Genomic DNA, 24,233 nt, shown 5'->3' with positions numbered 1-24,233 from the left:
GAGGGAAAAGAGGCACAGTGCATGAATCGCACTGCACAAAACAGAGGGAACTAAATGATGAATAATGATCAAGAATAGAGAAGGAAGGGTAGAAGTAGATGAGAAAAGAGGACAGAACCCCAGTGCACCATAGTTACCCCAGCTTCAACTTCTACCAGCCTACTAACAACTAATAGTTATTGTTATTACGTTTAATTTAAACAAATTAACATTAAGTTAAATAATCTCTGAATACTAACTAGTCTGACAATAAGCCTGTCCAAGGAGGAATGTTTTCAGTCTAGCTTTGAATGTAGAAACTGAGTCGGCCTCTCTTATATGAGCTGGGAGTTTATTCCATAAGACAGGGGCTTGGTGGCTAAACGCTCTACCTCCAACCGTACTTTTACTAATTCTAGGAACCACAAGCAGTCCTGCATTTTGCGAGCGAAGTGTCCTGTTTGGGTGGTAAGGGACTATGAGGTCCTTAATATAGGACGGGGCCAGTCCATTTAAGGCCTTATAGGTTAACAGGAGGATTTTGAACTTGATTCTGGAATCAACTGGGATCCAGTGAAGTGAAACTAACACAGGAGTGATGTGATTTCTTCTGCTAGTTCCTGCTAACAATCTAGCTGCTGCGTTCTGAACAAGCTGGAGACTTCTTAAGGAACTCTTAGGAGACGCTGCTAACAAGGAGTTACAGTAATCCAGCCTCGACGTAACAAATGCATGGATGAGTTTTTCAGCATCACTCTTAGAGAGTATATTTCTGATCTTAGCAATATTCCGCAGGTGAAAAAAGGCAGTTCTGCACGCCTGAGATATAATCAGTGGATTCAGAAATATTCACCTTGAGAGTAGCACCATTTTCTAAAGGATTAACAATACAGCTCATACCAGAGGTCTAAGGTTTTAATTAAATGAAGAAACCCTGTCTTCTCCACTGTATATATGGGCACCATGTCTTTGGCTATATGCAAAGCAATCACTTCGGTGATTGTTCTCCACGGTGCCCCTTTCCTAGGGATGGGTACCGAGCCCCGGTATTGAACGAGCAACGGGGCAACATTCTTCAAGACCGCAGTATCGTTAAGATCTGACCTCAATGGTTCTGCTATCGGTACTGGAGAAGTCGCTTTTTTTTGTGTGTCCCACAAGGTATAAACTAGAGCTGTGACGGTGTGATATTTGTGATCACCGCGGTGATGGAGCAGCAAGAGTTGTGGTGTCGGGACCCCCCTCCCCCCCAGCTTGTAATGGAAATGATTAGAAATAAATAATTAGAACGCAGTATATTTCATAACAAACACACAAATAACAGTAACAAAAACTAACTAACATTAACAACCTTTTTTGACATGCAAAATAGAATGTAGAATAGTATTCATGTTGTGTGACAGGAACATCAACATGTTATCCGTGTCAGGTGTCAGCGAGGATCTTAACAGGGTGACGATGTTTCCAGCCACACTGAGTACTTGATCCGATGGAGTGCTCGTAGCGCATACAGACAAATATTTTCCCCCCAGAAGTCCTCAAAGTTTGAACGTAGGACTCGCGGAAAAAGTTTATTATAGTTCAAATCACACACCATATGCAGTCCCGTAACTTTAACAAAAAAAACGTGCGGTCATCGTCACACCCCCATGTGAGAAATCCGTCCATGCCGCGGTCATTTCACCTGTGTGTAGTGTTCAGTTTAAGCTAATAAAACAGCGGAACGTGCGGCGATTTCTAACAGTATCCAGTCAGAACTGGAGGATAAAGCTGCTTCACTCAAAGCAACAACAGATAAATGAATAAAAAGTGTTGATGTGGAGACAGCGCTGTTGTTAGACACTAATGCTAATGATGCTATGCTAACGAGCTGTTCCGTCTGTTGGCTAAATGTAAACACGGACAGGTTTATTCATGTTTTCTTTTAAAACTTGAAATCTTTCGCTTTAATTGTGTTCCTCCGGTGCATCTGCTATGTTTAAAGTATGATGGGAAATAAAATATTTAAATCTAAACGACCTGCTGAACGACACATTTGTCTTATCAGCAGAGTTTCCAAATTTGACAAAAATAGTTATCGTGACTATAGATCATTATTGCCTGACATGAAAAAGCTATACTGTGATATAGAAAACGATGTATTGCCCAGCTGTAATCAAACCTATTTTTAAATTCTGAAAAACACTTTGTGTCCTCATACAACTCATTCTATCTTTGTATGATCACCCACAGGATCCACAAGTGGTTTAGTCTGTATAGTTTAAACTGTAATCATTATCTGTACTAAGGTCAACTTTCATCCTGTAAAATAACGTGGAGGCCTCATGCACAGATTGACAGGTATCCTGTAATTTTATGATCTCATCATTTGAAGTGTGCAGACCAGAAAGCGCAGCACTCTGAGTGTTTGGAGCAGAAATAGAAATATCAAGGTTTCAAATATGGATCTGTTGAAAAGCCAAGTTTGTCTTTCACACAACACAAGTGTTCAGTAATGCACACAACTAATCCAATTTAACTCAGAGAGCAGCCCGGAAACCTTGTTCATTTCTTCTGCTACTGCACACCCCGACTGTTGAGCAAAACCTGAAGGATGGTGGCCGGTAACACCTAATACATTACTGCTAAATTGAAACCCTAAAGCGGGAAAGTAATGTCTTTGGAAAGTTTTTTTTTGCACTGAGCAGGAATTATAAGACTTCAAAGTAAAACTAAACCAAGAGTAACACTTAAAGTATGGATTAATTGCAACAGGCTTTTCCCCACTGGATGGATGGATGGATAGATGGATGGATAGATAGATGGATAGAATTTATTCTGGACTTGTAGTCCAATCAATCTGAATCATTCATGAAAAGTATTTGTCTGCCACACCTTAAAGACCAGTCTATGAAAATATTAAAGTGATTTGTTGGGGACTTCCTCTGCTTTACAGGAACATTATTGAAGCATGAAAAGTCCCAGAAAGACTGACTGGATCTTTTGGAGCTTGTCGTCTCAAAAAGTAGCTTGCATGCCAGAAAAGTTGAGCTCCACTGCTATAGATCACTTGACTTGTACAGATGATCTTTGGACTACAAAAGCATGAACTTATAAACTGATAAGTATTAGTATTAGTATTTCACAAGATTTCAAGCTTTGAAAATTCAAATTTTTGAGTTTTCTTAAAATAAAATCTTTATACTTGATGAAGCCTTATAGAGACATTGGTTGACTTTTTGTCGTACAGCTAGGTATGAATTGTGGGCAGATGTCACAATAAAACCTACTAGGTAAAAATGTTAAGTTTCCAACTACATCGTCCTCTAGACTCTCCAGTCGTTACTTGACATTAACTCAAATTTTAGACCTTTGCCAACTTTGAGACATATTTATCATTTACATAACAAAGTGAGGCTTTCAAAAGTGCCCTGATTGTTAGCTAATGCTCCTCAGACTCGACGCCCCAGCATCCCCCTGATGTGGAAGCTGCCTTTTCCTCCTTACCTGCTTTTTCTCTCCTCTTTACCACTTCCACCCACGCTAAGCTTTTGTAGACTCTTGTCCTAAGTGAGTGTGTATTTGAACGTGCATTTCTGTCCTTTCTGACAAATACATTTGCGCCCCCCTCTCTTTTTTTTTTCCTACAGGCTTTTGACATGTTTTCTTCTATGTTCACAGTTCTGGGGGGAAAACATGCTTCTTGCACTCACATTGAGGGAGACTCGCTGCCATCACGTTTTGTTTTGACATTTTTTCCATGTTGTGATTAAAAAAGGGAAAAATCTCCGCCATTGCGAAAACTCCAGCTCAGAATTTTTTACACTGTAAGTCTATTAAAGCTTCAGTGAGGTCAGTTTGGGTTTCTGCAAAAAACAACATTTTTATAGCTGATTTAAGTTTTCTCCAACTTTGTGCACGCCAACAATAAACCACTTTTTTATTGCAATGTAATTTCTGTATCTACATCGGCGTGACAGCTTTTCGAATTGTTGCAGGCTCCATTTAGGAATTAACCGACCAATTTCTGTACGGCACAAACGCTCTCCTCTCATCAGCAGGATTCACACTTGACTGTTGCCATGGCTCTGAAAAGTCTGTCGATGTCTATCCGTCAAGGCCAGAGTGTTTGACAATGATATTGTCTGGAGCGATGATTCATTTCACACTCAAAAGCCAGGAAATGTGTGAGGGAACGTGTGCCACAATGAAGACACTTTGAATCTGTGTTTGTCCACTTCGTCCAGGGAACCGCCAGTATGAAAGCTCAATTCCATGTCTTGCTCGACAAACATGAACCTCAATAAAAGAGTATTGGCAGAGGATTTCACCTGCGGGTCAAGGTGTATCGCGCAAAAGCCATAAAATGACAAAGTACTGTAAAATAACAGACTTCATTCTCTTCTCCGTTTTTTTTTTTTTTTTTTACTATCTTTTTAAAAATTAGTGGTGAGAATCTCAACTGGCAGACAGAAAATGTTGGATTTCTTGCTTTTGTTGTAAAGGAGGGAAAATGGCAGCTCTTTGCCAGAAGACGCCCACCCGGCCCATGTGTTCATCTTTTACTCCTCTTGTACACAAGCGGCGCTTGTGGCTTCGGTTGCATGAATCGTTCTGCACAGTGGGAGGTATTAATAAAGAAGCACACTTTATGTAAATTAGACTGAACCACTCATATGAAATATAAAGTGGAGTAAAAATTGTTATTTTATTTTGTGTTTTTGTGGATTAAAAAAAGGTTTGAAGTTTTGTGCACATGCAAGCTGAAGGGGTTAAAGGCCAAGTTGTCTTATAGTCATTGAGATATGCCGGCTAAAAATGAGGTTTAAGAAAAACAAAGTATATCAGCGTGAAATTGACAGGCAGATTGGAGCGTCGTTCACTGTTATGTGGTTGTGCCAGGAGCTGAATCAAAAAGCAAAGCCCTCTATGTACTAGTGGATCTTTGTTCCAAAACACACCTATGGCGTTGAGGTCAGGGTCATAACTGAAAGGAAGAGATACTAAATACAAGTGGACAAAATGAGCTTCCTCTTCAGGGCAGCTTGCCTCTCCCTTAGAGACAGAATAAAAAGCTCAACAGAGCTTGAAGTAGCTCCTTCACTTCCAGAGAAGCCAGTTGAGTTGGCTCGGGCCTCTGGTCTGTACGCCTCCCTGAGGAGGAGTTTCAAACCGGGGGGTGACCGTGGAGAAGGTCCAGGACACTGGAGAGATTATGTCCCTAGACTGATTTTAGAACACATCAGGATCCCCCCAGAGGAGCTGGAAGATGTGGCCGGGTTGAGGAAAGTCTGTGCATCTTTAGACTTTGTTACTGCTGGGGTTTTGTGTTGCCTGGGCCCATGATGGGTCATGGAGAGGAGCACCTGGTTCTTGAGGGAAGTGCAGGTGTAGCTTGAGGTGGCTCATACGATCACCTCACGGGATGCTATTGAAAATGCAACATATGATTACTGTGCGTGTGGTAAGTGTATCATGAAGTGTCTGTAAGGCTATTGAAAGTTGCACGAACTTGTGGCATAAATATGGTGCATTTTCTCAATTCTAACAGTAAGGCTGCGCCTACGGAGCGCTCACTGTTCACTTGAACTGAACTAATGGGTTTGCGCAGTCTGGAGGCTTTGGGGGGTTAAAAAAGATAAATCCATTCAACTTGCTTGCGTCTCACATACCCTTGAGTGTTGTATAAGTGTTCACTACAACCTGTGGCTCACATAGAAAGTACTGAATGAACATTTTCACTCAAAGAGTAGTCTACGACCTTTATATTTTGTGTAGGCCACCTGTGTGCCCCGTACATTTTTGACCATTTTTGCCTACAGACAGTCCATATCCACCAGTAAGGACAGGTGTGAATAAGGCTTTAGAAGTTATAACATTACAAAAACAAACCCATAGCTTTTAATTTCACCATTAAAACACCATTCTAGATTATTACAAGTGCTTGACCTACTTGAGCTAACAAGGATAATATAGACAAAGCATGTGTGGTGACATCACATCTTTGTGGTTGTTTACATCTCAGATGGTCAGTGAAAGAACCCTTTTCAAAATTGGGCAAATAGCTGGGACAAACAAACCGGATAATTGTGGTTTAACCCTTTAACACTGGGGTTGTCGTCGGTGACAGCAAAGCTACTCTTTGTACTGCCGTAACTCTGATCGTTCGTGCAAATAAAGTATCTCCAGCAGATTCTGACACAGAGAAAAACGACTTTGCGCTGATATGCTATACTTTTTGTTGGTAAAGCCACTTTTCTCCGCGACCAAAAGTTTGGCTGTTGTTTGTTTCCGTGGGCGAAACGCAGACGCGCTGCAGTGACAGACTACGTTGACGTTATGAAATGGGCGACACCCACAAGGAGCAAAAGGCGGAGCCCCAGAGATAGAGTCGTCTTACTTCTGGGTAGGAAAATAAGCTGCAAAAATAGCTAATAATTCATTTAAAAAATCGTTCTCTAGTGTGCCAAAGCTAAAATATTATCATACATATGGATATAGTTTACTCTGAAAGGCATAAGAAAAGCATAATATTGGCCCTTTAAAGGGTTGAAGCTGTTCCAGAGTTCCGACGTGTCAAAGCCAAAGCTCTTTAGTCAATTATCCAAAACCTCACTAGCTACCACTAGTTGACTGGTGATAACGTTTACATGAGCAAGTCCTTCTTTCTTTTAATTGGAGGATGCCAAACTGAACATAAAGGTTTACACGTTGCCCCCTCTATGATATCTACCCCCAGGGCTGGATCATCAAGTGCCCACCATGAAACCAAACCTTTTCTTCCACAAATCGCACGTAGATTCATGTTTTTTTTCTTCTGAACCATGCAACCCTGCTGTGCTGGTTTTACAGTACATAGGCATGTCCTCTTTAGAGATCCTTTATGTCCATTTGGGACACGTGTTGTTCTAAAAAACACATTTAGCTTTCTTCACTCGCTCTGCATCAACACAGGTTTTCATGAGTAATCAGTGGTGTTGGATGTGGAGTGTTTTCTGAACAGAGCGGCCTGCTGACTGAGTGCTTCTGTCCTCACAGGCTATCGCCACTGCGTATCCAAATTGTTATGCGCTTTTCAATTAACTGACATTTATGCTCTTCAACACGTTTTCCATTGTGGATACTTAAATCCAATTAAAAGCTGAATTTTCTACCCCATATCAGGACACACATGTGTATTCACTAAAGCTTATTTGCCCCCGGCTATTGCAAATTTCAGTCCAAATATTGTTAACAACAAACTGTCTACACGGGTTCTTCGATTCTCAGTGTTTTAACCTCTATGGTTTTCCTTTAAAAGTATGGAATTTATTACTGTTATTGAGTCACAGCAACAAACTGGTTCAGTCTTCATCGCAGCTGCTAGACATTGTTATACCAGTAAAAAGCCTTCTATCCATCTGTAGTCTGTTCTAGTCTCGTCTGTCCATATTTCTGCCCGCAGGACTGAGGGGCATCAACAAGCCTTCACTGATCTAAGTCCTAAATGTTTGAAAAACTGCTTATAACACCAGATGCTGATGCATTTGTGGGCTGAGCAGCAGAACCTATAGGCAAAAAATCCATTCCTGCTGTTATTGCTGCTACTAACGACTGATGTACCCGATAAGATTGGGCCCTGCTATGGGGGTAAGAAGGTAACTCAGCACAACCAATCTTCCCAAAGAGCTGCCATTCAGGTCTGTGTGGGTTTGTGTCAGCCATATGTGCAAAGAAACTCTTAAGTTAGGTTCACGCTGAACATGATTTGGCACCAGGGGTGTCCAGTTTCAATGCTAAGTCAATGTACAGACACAGTGAGAGGTCCTGAGGCGTGTTCAGCGCTTCAGGCGCTGCATGATCCTCTATTGTTTTTACGTTTTGGGCAAATAAATTGCAACACATTCTCACCCCAACTCGTCATATGCATCCGAATGGGTAAAGACCCCCCTCCAGGTCTCATATCCACGCTTTGGGTGAGAACCCAAGTTGATATTTTTTGACATGCTAAAAATAAGAGATCCTGAAACGTTAGTGACTGATTTATGTTTTTAACCATAAAAATAATTTTACTTTAAATTCTATTTTATATAAGGTAAACCCTCGTTTTTCGCCGGGGTTACGTTCCAAAAAGAATCCGTGATAGGCAAAATCCGTGAAGTACAAACCTTTATTTTTTTAAAACTATTATTATACAACTATGTTTCACAAATCAAAGTACTTTAGAAACTTTTTTTTAACAAATAACTTCTGTACTGTACTGTCAAATAATAATTTGAATCATCAATGTGAACAGAAGGCTTCAAATTGCGGAGATTAGCTCCGCCCACCGCGACCCAAGTCATTGGATTAAACGGGAGAAAAATTTAAAATGATTATGAAAAAAATACAAAGTACAGTGGGACAAATAGTGACTCAGGTGTATTTCACTACTCTTCAGACTGAGCCGCTGCATCCTGACTCCGCTCTGCAGTGTTTTCTTCTTTTGAAGCCCGCGGTGCAGCTGTGTTTGTTCGGGAGAAGAATGTAGTGATTGGCAGTTGTTGTCGCTCTTTTTTCTATGGGTTTTAGAGAAACTCGAAATTGCAAGAGAATTTGCACGTACGTAATGTAAATTCTGCAAGCTGTTTTACGTACGTGTACATATTAAACTGCAACGTTATTGACGCACAGGTAGAGAAGAAGCGGAGTGACTTTTTGGCCAATCAGAATGCAGAACACGATGCACGATGCAAATCCGTGAAGTAGTGAAACCGTGAAAAGTAAACCGCGTTACAGCAAGGGATCACTGTACCAACAAAAATAAAAACTGTCTGATCGTTGCCTTTTGTTCTCCTCCCAAAATTTCTGTTGTTGTTCCTATTTGCATGGTTGGAAACAATATGAATCAGTTCCTTTAATTCTATTGTTTCCCCTCATGAAAGCAAGTCATCAAACTGGCTCACAGAGACATGGAAGTACCGCTGAAAGCGCCGTCATTCAGACGCAGCTCCTGGAGTCGATGGTGAACCTCACCGTACTGAGAGAGTCTGAATGATGCCATGAACTATTTAGCTCTTCAAAACCCAACATCATCTGTGTCTTTCAAAATGGAGGGATGAGGCGTTCCTAGTGGTCCTTTGATAAAGATTATGCAGTTTTATAGGCAAAATAGATTTTAAAAAACTGTGTTTTCTAGGACATAGTTCTTCAAAGCAACAGGAGTTCATTAGAAATTCACCTCTGAGTTGTGGGTGGGACTGATGGCACGGAGTAAATCTGCCCTCAATTCCCATTATCCCATGTTTACACTCTCTTCCATTCACACCCCCAACCTAACAAATGGGGAGCAACATTGCAGCTATCCAGCTGTACGGTTTTGAATCAGATGCCAGAAAACAAAGATGGACTAAGTGGAGGCATCAGAATGGAGCAGAGCAGGGAACCAGTGGCCAACCTATTGTAGATTTTACAACAACTGCAAGCTTTTTCTAATGGTGCGTTCATTTGCTCCTCATTCACTATTATTTAGAAATACTCAGAAATGCCATTTTAATTTTTTTCATGAGAAGAGAAAAAATGATGATTTTCATTCATTCATAAAATCAGTATCTCATTTTTTTAAAAAGGAAAACATTTTTTTTCACTAAAAATTTGTTTATAACTAATATAAATGGTTTTAAAGTAGAAATGTAACTAATTGCTAAATAATCAAGTTGTGTTGAATCAAAATCAAATTCAGCAGTTTGGAATGCTCTCAATGCGAATGACCTTCCTAATAAGAATAAGACATTGATTTTTAACCTCGTTTGCTAATGTTTACCACTATGCTGATTTGCTTGATAAACGCTAACAGTTTAATTTGTCACAAGTCTTTAAATCTTTAGTACATCATAAAATATATATACAGCATTTGCTAGTATCAATTTAAAACATTGGCTCCTGATGTTTTGTGCCAGTGTTACCTCGCTACAGCACATTATAAGCTCAGTTGATTAAGCACAGGCCCGGCACATGGCTTCAATTCCCAGGGGGCTCGGTGAGCTTCATCCAGAGTTTGTCACTGGGCAAGACCCTTCGTGCTATTGTGTAACTATGTAACCACAAGAGGACCCGAGTCTGTGTCCCCCTCTACCGGTCCCCAGCCCAGATCAAATGCAGGGTTATGTCAGGAAGGGCATCTGGCATTAAAATCTCTGCCAGACCACCTCTGTATTCACACAGTGAAAGCTGTGGTCCCCTGAAGGGATATGCTAAAAGGTGAACAGTGTTCCCTCGCAGTTCACCTTTTGCAAATTACTTCCATCGCAACTTTGCAAGCTTTTTTGTAATGGCACATTGTGTTCTACGTTCTGATTGGCTGTTGTTCTTAGCAATTAATCTCCTCTGTGCCATGTCTTCTGTACATAGACGCTGCATGTGCTGCGTGACAGAGTTAAGTCTTTAATTCCAATCAGATCTTTGTTTTCATTCTCTAAAACTGGACTTGTTTGTTCTATGAAGGTTTGAACTTTTAAGAGTTTAAGAGTTTAAACAAGAGAGAAAATTGTTTGTCTAGTAACCATGCATAAAGTGTGTAATAAGGAGTTTTCTGCCTTTAAACATCTGTAATTCTACTATGTGGATCTTAACTATCGCAGGAATGTATCCCCCGTGATAAATGAAGGAACACTTTTACCAAAAATGTACATTTTGCTCTAAGCTACGCTTTATTTTACAGTAACTAACAGATGTCTTATTTTGTAAAACACGTCGTGGCAACTCCTCGGGTTTCTTTTTCCGTAAATAAAACGACTGTTGGATTCCAGTCACACTGGCAACGTTGAGTTCTGACATGCAAGAAAGGACACAAAGGACATCAAATGTATTTCCAGAATATTGTAGCAATAAAACGACCTTGGTCCAAACATTAGAGAGTGATGGAGATAAATGGATGTAATCTGAATACACTAATGGCCCTATTTTAGTAGACAGGGACATCGGGATAGTCAGTGCTACTAATTACAGACCTCCCTGTTACCATTGATGGTTTAGGTAACCGACGGCAACTGATGAAATGCATGGATTACAGCTTAAAAGGTGTTGCATTGTATTGTTTACATAGACAGTCCCGGGTATGATACCATTAGCCTGCACCCTTTCATGGATCATGTTGATTTGCATTTGCATCCCTCTTTTTTTGTGTACGACACAATTTTCTACATGACAGCGTCTCTCTATCCGTCCATGTGAGCTATAGGGAAAGTATTTCCTGCACTAAAGGTGTTTTATGCAACATTTGTGGTGTCTAGCTGCTGCGATGCTCATCAGATCTATGTGACCTCTTTTGAGTTTGTTATTAAGCTGAGATGCATCAGAACGATGGACGTTTCATTTCACAGATCAGACATGTGGTTCAGCTCTAGTTTTTGGGGCGTTCCCCTTCCTGACCCAACATTTTTGCATTTACTCAGACTTGGTACAGGCATAGGAAGCGTCTTGAATCAACCTACCTGTGTTAGCATGAGATGTTGCAAAGTTGAAGTTGCTGTAAGTTGTGGTTTTGGATGGTCTTTTATCCAAGAATGAAAAGGACCTAAATCTACTTTGCTTCTGAGATCAGGCGAGATTGGACAGCAGGGCTGTAACAATTGTGGTATTTAGGTGGTGATCTGATTTTTTTTCTACTATTGTGTTTGAATGGTTTCTACGAGTATGTCTATTTTTCCTAAATTTATGATTTATACCTTTTATTTAGAGCAGGTCATCAGAATCAACATAACAGATAAAAACACAAAGCTTTAGAAAGAAAGAAATGGGATTCATCACTTTAAACAATGTCACACCCAAAAGTTTTTTTTCTTTGCTACCTTCAGCAGTAAACAAAAAATAAACATCACATGTTTTTCATCATTAAACAACAAATCCTAAAAATGTTCTCCACAGTTTTTCCATCCTCAAATTTTAGCTGACTACAACTCCAGTGGATGGATGACAAGAAGGTCGTCAAAGAAGACACAGCAACACCTCAAGAAAAATACAACAACTAGAAAACACTCCAAGTCCTTTCATCTAATCTGACAACAGTGTAAAACAGACAAGTTTTGCTAACTGGTTTTGTCATTTTAAGTGAGAACATCAAAAAACTTTAAATTAACATTTTACAAACAAAACAGCTTTTTTCCCATGCTAGCAGAAAGTAACATGACGGCGCATTATTGATCGCAAGATCTCCGTTATATTTCATTTTCATTCATATTCATATTTATTCATTTGTTTATTCTAATTGTCAACCATATGTAAGACTAGGGGTGAGATATCATCTCACCACCGCACGTTCCTCTTATTTTTTTGTTGTTGAAAGTTCTGCATTTGGTGCGTGATTTGAACTATAGTAAACACATTCATCTTTGCTAATAATTTACTTCTTCTGCGAGTCCCGTGTTCAAACTTCAAGGGCTTCTGGGGGAATTTCCATTGTATTCATTTCCATTACAAACTGCATGCGTTCTTGAGTGCGCGACGCGGCCGCCCGCCATCACAGCTCTACTCCAGAGCGGGTTGATAAAGAATCAATCACCGTTCTTCTGGGGGAAACCATGTATTACTGTTCTACTGCACTCTGTAACAAACATACATGAACGCACGCGCACCCACAACACACTTGTGCGCGCTGTCACTCACTGTCGCGCGGCACGCGCTCCTTCCTCTTAAACATGCAGCGCGCTGACACACACCCATACACATTCTACAACACCTATATAGTTAGTTCATTAGTTAGATAGTTAGTTGTTACTGTTATTTGTTAATAAAGAATACTACGTTGTAATTATGAATTGTATTCATTTTCGACGCGGCCACCGGGGGATTTTATGTCCGGCTGCGGCATCGGGGGGGTGCAGTTAACCACGAATCTGCGACTCCTGATGCTTCATCACCGCGGTGATCAAAAATCCCACACCGCTACAGCTCTATGTAAGACATAATTGGTTTTCTGAATTATTTTAGTAAAATGAGCACAGTCTTATTTTTGTAACCACAAAAACTTGATTGGTTCATTTTACAAATGAGATTTCTTTACTGTTGGTGACATTAGCGCATTTGGTTTGTTTAGTTTACATAAACTCCAACATTTACTGCAATTTTAGAGCAATAATGACATTTTCTGAAGTTTAATTCTACACTCTACTACGCTTATACAAATGTCATGAATAATCATACTCAATTTGTTGTGGGGATTAGAATGTGAGTATTCTGATACTCGTTAAACACCTTCTGTCCCCTTAATGTTAGAACACTTTAGGATAAATTTCTCATCAAATTCATAATTTCCAAAATTCCAAATTTTAAAATATACCATCCATCCATTTTTTAAACCAGTTTCCTTTCTTTTGGAGTCGCAGGAGCCCATTCCACTTTGGTGAAGGTGGGGTCCACCCTGGTTGGTTGTCCAGTCCATTACAGGGACACACAAACACACATTTACACCTAAGGGGCCATTTAGTGTCACTAATTGGGGGAGGAAGCCAAAAAACAACAGGCCATGCACGGGGAGAACATGCAAACGCCACACAAAAAGGTAGCAGCTGGGATTTGAACCAGGGCCTTCTCACTGTGAGGCCATTACACTACCGAGAGCACACCTAGTGATGTCCGGTCGGAAATGCTGCAATGTGTACGCTTAAATGCAATTATGACTTTGTCCCAGGTGAATTCTGGGAAAATTTGTCTGACCTTGGCTCAGCTTAAAAGATAACACAAGCAAGAGATGAGGTCCATCTGTAAACACAGGTGACGATGAAACGCTGCAAGATTTCACAGCTTTAAGGCATAATTAAAGGTACATTTCAGAGGTGAGAACACAAAAAGTTTATTTATCTGAACGCTTGTTTAAAGCCACTTCCTTTAAGGGCAGCCATCATTTATTCTGCCTGATTCATTTGCCTAAAGCACAAATTTCCTGAAAAGAAGCAACTCCTGCTAATACAAATGCTGCTGCTCCTGCACCCCCACAATCCAGCTTGCCCACACCAGGCGTTGCTTACATGTGTGAGCGCATACACTTGCTGTTCGTGCACGCTCCCACACCTACAAAAACACACACGTTTGCAGAGCCCGCGTGGAAGCAAAGCTGTTCATAGATGTCTCGTAGAGTTCAGCAATGTGGAGAGGATCTTTGATCTCAGCCAGGCAGCCTACTAGCTTCTCCGCTATTTGCATTCAGTCTCCTGGGTCTGCTGCCTCCTTGGCCCCCCCCACCAGCTTCAGATGCAGGTTACAGAGGTAGTAGCCAGAGGGGAGATTCCCACACATTCCTGTTTGGAAGAGTGTGATTTTTGTGCATGCACCAGCCTGTGTTGCTCTAGGAATACGGCGATGCGCACGAAGGAGGACAGGCGAGTCAGAGTATACCTGCACCACATCAAAGTACAGCAGGCTGACAGAGCCAAAGAGCCAGTGAGGAATGGAGAAAAGGAGCGCTGAATAGAGGAGGGAGAGAATCGGGAGCGAGGCCTCTCTGAGAGGTCACAGGGTTTCTGGATCTTCTTTTGTCCCTCACCACATTCCATAGCAACGGTTTGACCAGGCAGCTAGGGAGTTGCAAAAATGAAAAACTCAAAATATCTCAAACTCAACTTTTCAATTATAAAATAAACCAGATTTTATTCATCTCCTAAAGCAGAGAAATTCCTGTTCAATGCTGTTCAAACATTGGGGATTTTGTGTTTTTGTTCACTGTTGGTAGAGACGTTTACAGGTTGATTCAGCTGTGATGACAAATTTTTTAGGCGTATGAAGCCAAACTCCCAGCTGAATATACTTCATTTGATTTCATCTTTACAGGATCCGCTGTTTCTTAACCCTTTAAAGATCTATTCCACTTAAAATTGTATTTTTGGCGTTTTTCTCGTGATGGACATGTTTAAATGACTTTCATTTCATTTTCATTTTATTTATTTATTTGTTCCTTTCATGAAAATTATTTATGCCCAAATGTTTACATGTTTGTTTTACACATTAAGATTTAAGATTAAAGCTGCTTTCCTCAGCATTCCTTTATTCAAAATCGTGAGCAGGAAAAGACGAAAACCTGTGCTAAAAACTGGAGAATCGTAATTAAAAGACCACTTGGAGCGATTTTACAGTAGAAAAAAGTATGTGACTGATTGAATGTGACTTTAACATGGCAGTCATTTTTTGAACTACTGTAATTCTTCCACCATTGACACAATGTTATTCCAACAGATTCTGAAGCTGAGTGCATTGCGTGGATACGCAACCCTTGAGATTTGTGATGTGCTTACGCAATCAATGTAAATCATCTGCATAGAAAAGGGGCTTTGCGCTTATATTCAAAGCTGTTGGAATTACGTTTATCACCTAAACAATCGAAGGATTGCGGTAGTTCATAGAACGCTTTAGTTAGGTGTAGATGGGTTAAAGGGTTAACAATGCCAGTTTAAAGTGAGAGTCCAGTGAGAGACATAATTACATGTAGGGTTACAGCACCTGGCTATCCGTATTCTACCTGATAACCTCTGTGTGTAGACACCTAACCAGAAGAAACAGGCTGGTATTTTTTTTGGAGGGGTTGGATTAAGCCACACAATGTGAAGGTGTTCCCTGATCACTGTTAAGCCTTTAATACCGGAGCTTCTTCAAACTACTGTTGCTCGCATGTATTCACACACAAGCACTTTAGGGCAGGGGCCTCAAACTCAAATGACCTGGGGGCCACAGGAGGCAGGGTCTAGCTGAGGGAGGGCCGCAACTTCAACGCACACACACAACTTGTGAGTGTCTGCGAGCCAATACATTTGTATGGAACATGTACTATACTATTAACTATACTCTATTATTAACAGTTTTCTGTACAAAATTTACTAATAAAACTCTCATTCAAAGAAAATAAAATACCCAAATAAAAAAATTAATAAGTAAATAAATCAGGAATACATTTCTGTTTATTCAGTCTTCTATCCACTGTTTTCTAATTTAAACATCCTTATTAACACAGTTCAGTTAACACTGTTGAATTATAACTATTAAACACACTATTCTACAGTTCTGTAACCTCCATCAATGGTTCTTCTGAACACGGCTTCTCTTGTCTTCTTCTTACTGATGGACACTTGGCAGCACTTCCTCCCAAATAGCTGAGACCCTCAGTGTGGATGAAGATGATTGTCTGTAAATCTGGACTGGACTTGGACTTTGCACACAAAAAAGTAAATGCGAATAAATACGTTCTAAAAAGTAAAGTAAGCAATTCCTTAATGTGGTCCATTGAGAGGACCAATTGTCTCCATACAAATAAGGAAAATATCATAATCATCATCAACACGTCGCACGCCAAAGCTAAGTTGTAGATTGGTTGATGAAACGCAAATTCTTCCCCAAAAGTTGCAAAAATGTCTGGTTTTAAAGAAATGTGGAAATTGACGCCCAAACAACCGAGTTAAGGATTAAAAAGGCTCTTCAGAAACGAAGGCATTGAGAAGAAGTGTGTGATTAGTAGTGTTGTGATTTTGTGGCATGATTATTGTTGGAATCCCTTTGTGATGCGCTTGCATCACCAGGGTCTTTAGTTATAATAAACAAACCGGCTCCTTGAAGATTTCTATGGCTTCATTATTGATGTTTTTCAAACGGGAAATGTCTGAGAAATCCACGGTTAAGAACAGAGAAGGATGGTTGACGGTGAGTTTGCTGCAGCCTTGGACAAGAACTCTTTGACCTGATGTGTTCAGATGCATTGAAACTGTAATCACATACAAGAGCTTTATGTATTTTAATGTAGAATTTTAGTATTTTTTCCATTTCTTATTTGGCAATAGCTCCTTCTTGAAGTTGTTGTTGTCCCGCTTCCTTCTAGAGGACCTCAAAATGTAATGTTATCTGTAAGTCAACCCATGAAGAACAACTATGTGTAATAAAGAATAAGTTGCAAACATGCGTTGAAGTAGCTCTTTACACTGTTGTCGTTTATGCAAATGTCTAAACTTCAGAATCCTCTAGAAGTGACCTATTACTCACTGATTTTAGCTCTTTTAACGCATTTCTCTGAGCTTCCTGAAGCCGTAGAGTTCGTTCTTGTTCCCTTTGGTAATTTGAAATGTAATTACCCATCATTTCAGAGCGTGTCGGGAGCCTGACACCCAGATTTTTTTTTGTATCTGTCTCTCTCCTCTTGGCTGGTTTTGTATGGTGGTGAAGGATTGTACATTTTTTTTCCACCCCCGCACATTTTTGAGCACTTCCCCTACCATTACCTATGTAAATGACTGGCAGCTCAGACAAGGCAGCTCGCACAACCAACTCCCCAACACTGTGACTAAATGAGCACATTTACACGGCGTGCGACACCAGATCATAGAAGAAAGTCAGCTTATGCAGCTATACGTCTGAATATTGGTGTGAACGCACAGACAGGAGAAGTGTGTTGCAGTGTTTCTGGACGGTTCCGATCAATCGAGCGGGAAAAAGTTTGCAGGTCAGTGTTGATCTAAAGGTGTACAAAACAGGCAAGACAGACATTTTACCAACAAGATGTACACAAAAAAAGCACAAACGGGTAGAAACTGTTCTAAAGAAGTAAAAATAATCAATAAAAGAAAGAATAAAAGCAAAAGGGAAGTTGACATGTTTATCCTCTTTATTTAAGCTTCATAGAATTGGCATTATGTTGTTGTTTCAATGTATAAACTTTGTAGTATATTAAAAGCTACAGTTTAAATGCAGACTTTTCCTCAGCAGCGTAAATATAGTTTAAGACTGGACAGTTAACAGACATCGATATTAAACGAAGCGCAACAACGGTTATTTAAATTAGTCTGCAGACCCTTAAACGTTTTGAAAATAAATGTGCATTCCTAATAATTTAGACTTTAAATCTTGAGTCATATTTTAATTAATAAACCATTTCTGTAGTTGAAAAATGGTCAAACCTGTACGGGCGACACAGGTGGACCACGCTAAATATCAAAGTCATAGATCGCTCGGTGAACCCTTTAAGGGAAAATGTTGTTTTATACCAGCATGCTGCAGGCGACAGCGAACACTTACTGTATGTATTAGTATGGGTGAAGTAGGTGACACACAGCTGTATCCTATGAATTTTTCAACCCGCACAAACTCTACTCACCACACAAGGAGCCCCTTACTGCTGTTTAAGAGATAAGGGGCGCGCTCCCTGCATGCTGCCTGGACGTTACAAATGAGGAAATTAGACAATCAGAGAGTAGTTTGTGAGGACATCCTACGGGAATCCTGTGAGCCCTTACGCATCACGTGCACACCCCTTGCCCGGGTCAGTAAGGAGCCAGTACTCACACTTTACTAACGACTAGAGTGGGGCATAAGGGCACCACACGACACCTGTACACCATCAGTGTGTGCATCTTCCATTAGACAAATACTTCACAATAAGCTTACCGCACATACAACAATGATCCATTTTCATGACGTTCCTTGAGACTCAAGAGAGTTGAAAGACATACCTGTGCTCCCTTTAAGATGCCGTTTAAGCATAACTAGAGATTTCAATTTGATAAAGGTGCAGTTTGCATTGAAATAGTTGACGATTCAATAAAGAATGAACAGAAAAGGACATTTCTGACTCAAAAGTACAAGAAATACATTGAAGGAATCTATCGAACGACCATTGATTTGTACAAATATGCATTTTTTAAATCCAGTTTAAGAAACCAAGATAGTTAATAAATATGTTTACTTACATTTTTTCCATTTGGAGATGGGCTTTGTTTGGAGCGGCTTCAGTAAAAAAACATGATCTCCATGTTTTCTGATCAAGAAAAAAACAAGCCAAAGAAAAGTTAAACCGGCTCCGTTCCAAAAATGCGTGATCTGACTTTTGGGCAGTCTAGACTGAAACAGAGGATCGTCCTGAGAGTGCAATAAAGTGGTTCTCCAGTAGGGGTGCTCTCGCAGCTCTTGGACAACTTGCTTTTACATTTTCTTTGATCTGTTAAACACAGTTTGACCTGACAGTCCTGAATCTTAGGACCTTAAGTCTCATCAACCCCTTAAAGTTTCTTCTCCTACAGAAAACATCTACTTTGGCTGTGTGGATCGAGCATTTCTTCTCACAGGCTCAGTGAAAACCAGATAGTGGAGGCTTTATTTTAATGTGAGATTTACCGATGAAGTGGCTCTGTGTGACGGTCAGATCATCCCCAAGTGTAGACGATCTCCCAGCATCCCTCTGGAAACGTGGCTCAAATTGGAATTCAGACAATTGTGCAATCTCTGTCTACTTAGAGAAATCAGAGGCTCATTTTATCACTTTTTCTAAAACTCACCTCAAAAGAAGATCATGAACCATCAGGAGCTTCTTGTTCAGCTTAGCGTTTTGCTTTACGCCTTTTTTACTTTCCTTGAAAATCTGATTGTTTGAAATTGTTGCTCTTTCGTGGTTTTCTCAGACCTCAGAGGATCTTCAGGAAATGCGTTAAACTCACTTCTGCTGTGAGTAAATCCAGTGAGTTCTGTTCAAATGACTCGGAAATAAACTTTGGTCCATTTGTACGGTGGCCCCGAAGTGCCAAATCACTTGACACAAAACCATTATAAGACACGGGAAACATTATAAGATCACGACAACAATTAAAAAAAGAAAACAAGGATGAGAAAAATCAGCATTACATTTTAGAAACAAAATACATTTCCAGAAAAACAAAATGAAATGTTTGAAGAAACAAAACACATTCAGAAGCTTTCTTGTTCGGTTTCATTTTTAAACATTTCTATTTTATTCTGGAACTTTATTTTGTTTTCCAATTTATTTTTGTTTTCAACATTTTCATTTTGTTTTCTGAAACGTTTTTTTTTTTTATTTGGTTCCTGAAATATTTTCTAAAATGTAACGCTGTTTTTTTTTCATATTTGTTTTGCTTTTTAAATTGTCCTTGTGATTTTTAAAATGTTTTTGCCCTTCAGGGCCACCGTACCTTTGCATTTGCGTCTGCTTTGGTGTAAAAACGTTCTCCGACTGTGATGAGGAACCTCACCACTGTGTTTCCTGATTTAGTTTAGATCAGACATTCTTAACGGGGGGAAAAGTGTGTCGCAGGTTTTTGCTGTGTCATTCTTTTGCATTTAAAGCAATTAAGAACGTAACCTCAGTTTTTCTTCATTTTATCAAAGGTTTTCCACCAAATCTAATGGTCTTCCTGTTATAAACATCCTCACCCTTGTGCTATCCTAGGGTCATCTAGACCCACTAGACAGTGCTCTGAACCTTTTTTCTTCAATGATTTGTGATCTTCACTGGTGTCCATGGATTACATGAAATCTTTCCGCCTTTATCCACCTTTATCATGGTAGGGAGAACACGTCAATGGAAGGGTGGGGTCATCTAAGATAGCACAAGGGTTAACTGGCGGTAGCTTTTTGATCAGATGATGAAGATGGTTTGAGGTTTATTCCACATGGGCTTCTCTGTTTTCTCTGAGCGTTAAGGCGGGATGCTCGGGTGATGAGGATGATCAAAAACATCAAAGGCTATTCTGACCAATAGTATGACTGAGTCTCTATAGAAGTCTTTTTTTTTTTGTTTACTTCCTGTTTGGAACGCCAGCAGGGCGGGGTCACTGTCCAGTTCTCATATGGTTTTATGGTGTATGGTTGGTGTGATCTCTTCTAGAAACCTCCCTCTAAAACGGTTCAGGACTGGTTTTGGGCCGTTTAGAACCTGATCTGATGGGTGGGGGTCAGACTTCTGGGTTCTCTGTGACGGCCCAGCATCCCCTCTGATGACGCTCGATTCCAGGGAAAATACTGGATCTGTCAAAGCAAACACATACAAATAGAATTCCAGCCAAACACGCTACGTTTAGGGACCGTTGTCTGAAAGCCCTGATGCTTATTTGGCAAAATAAAAACCAAACTGTCTTTCTTTTTTTAGTGTATTGAGAATTGGGAAATAACTGTTTTTGGTTTTTATTGTTAACTTCCTCTTGAGCCTCCAGACAGTCATTTCGTCGCCGTTATTAGATTAAAGCGCGCGTGATGCCGCCGCTGAATGCCTGACATTTTTTGTCATTTGACGCTTCCTCCGCCTCGGAGCCGCTGGCACATGCTGGCAGGGTTTTGGACCTCTGGAAACTTTATTTTTTTGGCCCCTGGGTTCCATGTTGGACAGGTGGTGAGTCACAGGTGTTCTTGTTGGGGGGGTGTTTGGATGTTCCTAAGACCACCACGACCACCCTTCCAGCGGAAAAATCAATTTCAGGTGACACAGAAATGTTCACTTTGTTTCAAATGGTGCTCGTGTGTGTGCGTGCACACAATTGGTGCGTGGGGGTGTGTGGAGTGGTCAACTGATGAGGCAGTGTGGAGGCTGAGAGCTCTGGAGAGTGCTGTGTGGGCTGGAAGCCTCCTCTCCTCGCCGTGGAGCGCACACACACACTCACACACACACGCGGCGCTGGGGGAGGTGGAGGCAGCGGAGCTCGCCGCGCCGGCTGTCCATTGATCAGCGGAGAGGTTGGTAGACTTAAAAGATCAGTGTGGAAAACGCCGGCGAGCAGAGCGGGGACGGAGGGGGAAGCACCGGGGGGGAGGATGTGAAGATGCTCTCAGAGTGAGGACACGGTCAAAGCGGCGGCGGCTGGAAGGTGAGCTCTTGTTGGGGTTTTATGTGTGTGTATGTTTTCACACGTGTTCAGCCTGGAAGCGCGTTCACATGCTTCAGCGGGCAGCCACTGCAGAGGAACAGGGGATGCCAGGCGTTGGTGCGAGCGCCGCATCCATCCAGCCTCTCCTTCCACTGCAGGCAAATCCATCCGGCGCCGCCGCTCAATTAAAGACCGGGAGGGAGCGGACTGCTGCAGAATCATTCACCAGAAAACGGCTGTGGGGGGTGGGGGGGTACAATTCCACAGATCTCACTGGGATGCAGGTGACACAAGGAGGGGGGGGGTCTGTGGTGTTCCTGTCCGGACAGACTGAGGTGTTGAACCCTTTTCTGTTAATCGGTTCCCCGCTGCTTCTCTCTGATTGGTTGAGCGGGAGCAGCGAGGAGGAACTTGATGAGGCGTTTAAAAACACAGATTGTAGTTTATTGAGTCTCAGGGCTTTTAGTTTTATTTCAGGGGCATTTATTTATTAGGGGGCAATTCTTTTTCCAATCACCTCCTCTTTCGTTTGGATGAATCTGAGCCGCAGATTTAAACAAAGAAAATACTTTTTTTCTGCCCTTTTATTTTGGGGGGGGGGGGCGCTCTCCCGGTGGTCCCACAGTTTTAGACCCCCCCCCCCCCCGATCTAGAGGCAACACGCGTTGACGTGTCGCGCGCAGCGCTTCCGATCGCGTTTACGCACGCGCGCGCGCGGCGCTCTGGGGACATGCGGCCAGCGGACGCAGACACGGTAAGTGGAGCCGCTTTCACGCGGAGCTTTTTATTTTTTTTTATGTTTTCCTCCGGGGGAGGCTGAGACAGCTGTCCCGCAGAAAATCCGCTCTGGTCGTTTTGGATAGAAAAAGAAAACAGGAAGTTTTATTTTGTCCGCTCCAAGTCCACGCGCGGATTGCGCAACGCGGCGCGTGATTTCACCGAAAAGCGTGAGAAAGTTTGGGGATTTTTTGTTGTTGCTTGTAAACGGACGCGAAAGACCCCCCCCCCCCCCCCCCCATATCACCTCGGACGGTCTTTGGCCACGCGGCGCTGCTCCTTGGCGCACGAGGGCTTTCCGCGCTTTAGTGCGTCCGAATGTTTTTCTGTTTTTACACAAACTTGACTTTTCTCTACTTTAACTGTGTGTTTGGAGGGGGGGGGGGGGGGGGTGAGCAAAGTGTGTGGTCTGTGAGCTCTCCACCCCCGCAGAGACGCGAGCTCTGTGCGCGCGCGCACACAACTCCAGCCTTCCTCGGTCGGGCACGGGTTTCTCAGGAATGCGTCCGGCGTTTTTCAGCGCATTTGCCTCATCGGGAGCAGTTTGGGAATCGCTCTCTGAAAAGCCTCTTAGAAGAGCCGCCGCGCGCCAAGCTCGTTGAGGTAACGACGGTAACATCCGGTTGGGGGTTTTCAAAGTTAAAGCCAAATCCACTCAATTCTGGGGGGAAAAAAAGTTTTGTGAATGAATTTCTTGGGTGTCAAAGCCCATTTACGCGTGGGAATTTAGCTCTTTACATTTGACCCGCCCTATGGGGGGAGCGGTTAGCCGCACTCAGGAACCTTTTGGTGGTTTAAACCCCCCAATCTACCCCCTGAACGCTGATTGACACATCAGGTAGTTTTTGGATAATCCTGCTATTCCCCATTACCCTAAAATTAACCAGTGCTGGACTTGAACCAGCAACCCTCTAGTTTGGAGGTTTTTGTCGCTGCTGGGTTAAAGTCTTTAATAATGGTTTGAAATGTATGTCAAGAGGATAAACACAAATGATTTAATTCTTAAAATAAATAGACATGTTATTGCTGCTGCGTCGTCAAATTTTCCCTAAAATTAGCAGTAAATCCATGTATATATATATATATATATATATGTATATATATATATATATATATATATATATATATATATATATATATATATATATATATATATATATATATATATATATATATATATATATATATATATATATATATGTATGTATATATATATATATATATATGTATATAAATATATATATATATTACAGATTATCACGTGATGTCCACACATTTTAACTCCATAAACTCTTCTGTATTTGTATTGTTTGACAGTTTTTGAACAGCAGTGGATTGTGGGATGCCTTTATTCTGGTTCCTTGTCGTCTCTGTAAACGGCTGGCTTTACTGTGCGTCGGGGAAGAGGAGGAGGGGGCTGCCCGGAGAGGAGAGGGGGGGGAAATTCTTGTGTTTTTGGTATGCGATTCCCCAGCGGAGAACCCATGACTGAAGAAGAGGAGGAGGAGGAGGAGGAGGAGGAGGAGTTGAGCTTAGCCTCCAGAGTTGCCCTTCTCTTTGAGGTGACCACATTTTTCGGAACCGCTAATGTTCCGCCTCCTCACATGACCCCCCCCCCCCGAAATGCTGCTTTTCCGCGCGTCTGAGAGCGACGGCGGCGGTCAGATGACCTCGCCTCTGATGATGATGATGCACAGATAGCACGGTGCCCCCCCGCCCTTTATGCTGCAGAATTCTGACAATTATCCTAAAAAGAGTGGTGAAGCGTCTGCTGCTGCAGATTGACAATCGATTCCCGCTGCAGACCCCTCTGGTGGCCTCACACACTCCCTGACCCTCAAACACCACATAGGATGTTCAGCAGCGCTTACATAAACCCGCTCCGCCCGTCGTCCCCCCCCCCCCCCTCATAATCGCCCACTC

The 24,233-nt window shown here is 41.6% G+C and overlaps 1 protein-coding gene across 3 annotated transcripts in view; it reads left to right on the top strand.

Annotated features, from left to right (window-relative positions):
* LOC101173532 (FUN14 domain-containing protein 1) overlaps window positions 1-24,233 on the top strand; it is a 78,841-nt gene that overhangs the window by 9,091 nt on the left and 45,517 nt on the right. For 2 of the 3 annotated variants that reach the window (XM_023965823.1, XM_023965817.1), the window contains exon 1: window positions 22,178-22,287. The exons of the other annotated variant lie outside the window; for it this stretch is intronic. The gene's annotated coding sequence lies outside the window, so the exon portion shown is untranslated. Of the gene's footprint in view, window positions 1-22,177; window positions 22,288-24,233 lie in introns of those variants that run through there. 3 annotated transcript variants of the gene reach the window in all.

The sequence above is a fragment of the Oryzias latipes genome, chromosome 2, assembly GCF_002234675.1.
Source record: "Oryzias latipes chromosome 2, ASM223467v1".
Lineage (NCBI taxonomy): Eukaryota > Metazoa > Chordata > Actinopteri > Beloniformes > Adrianichthyidae > Oryzias > Oryzias latipes.
This window is presented reverse-complemented; position numbering and strand designations above follow the sequence as displayed.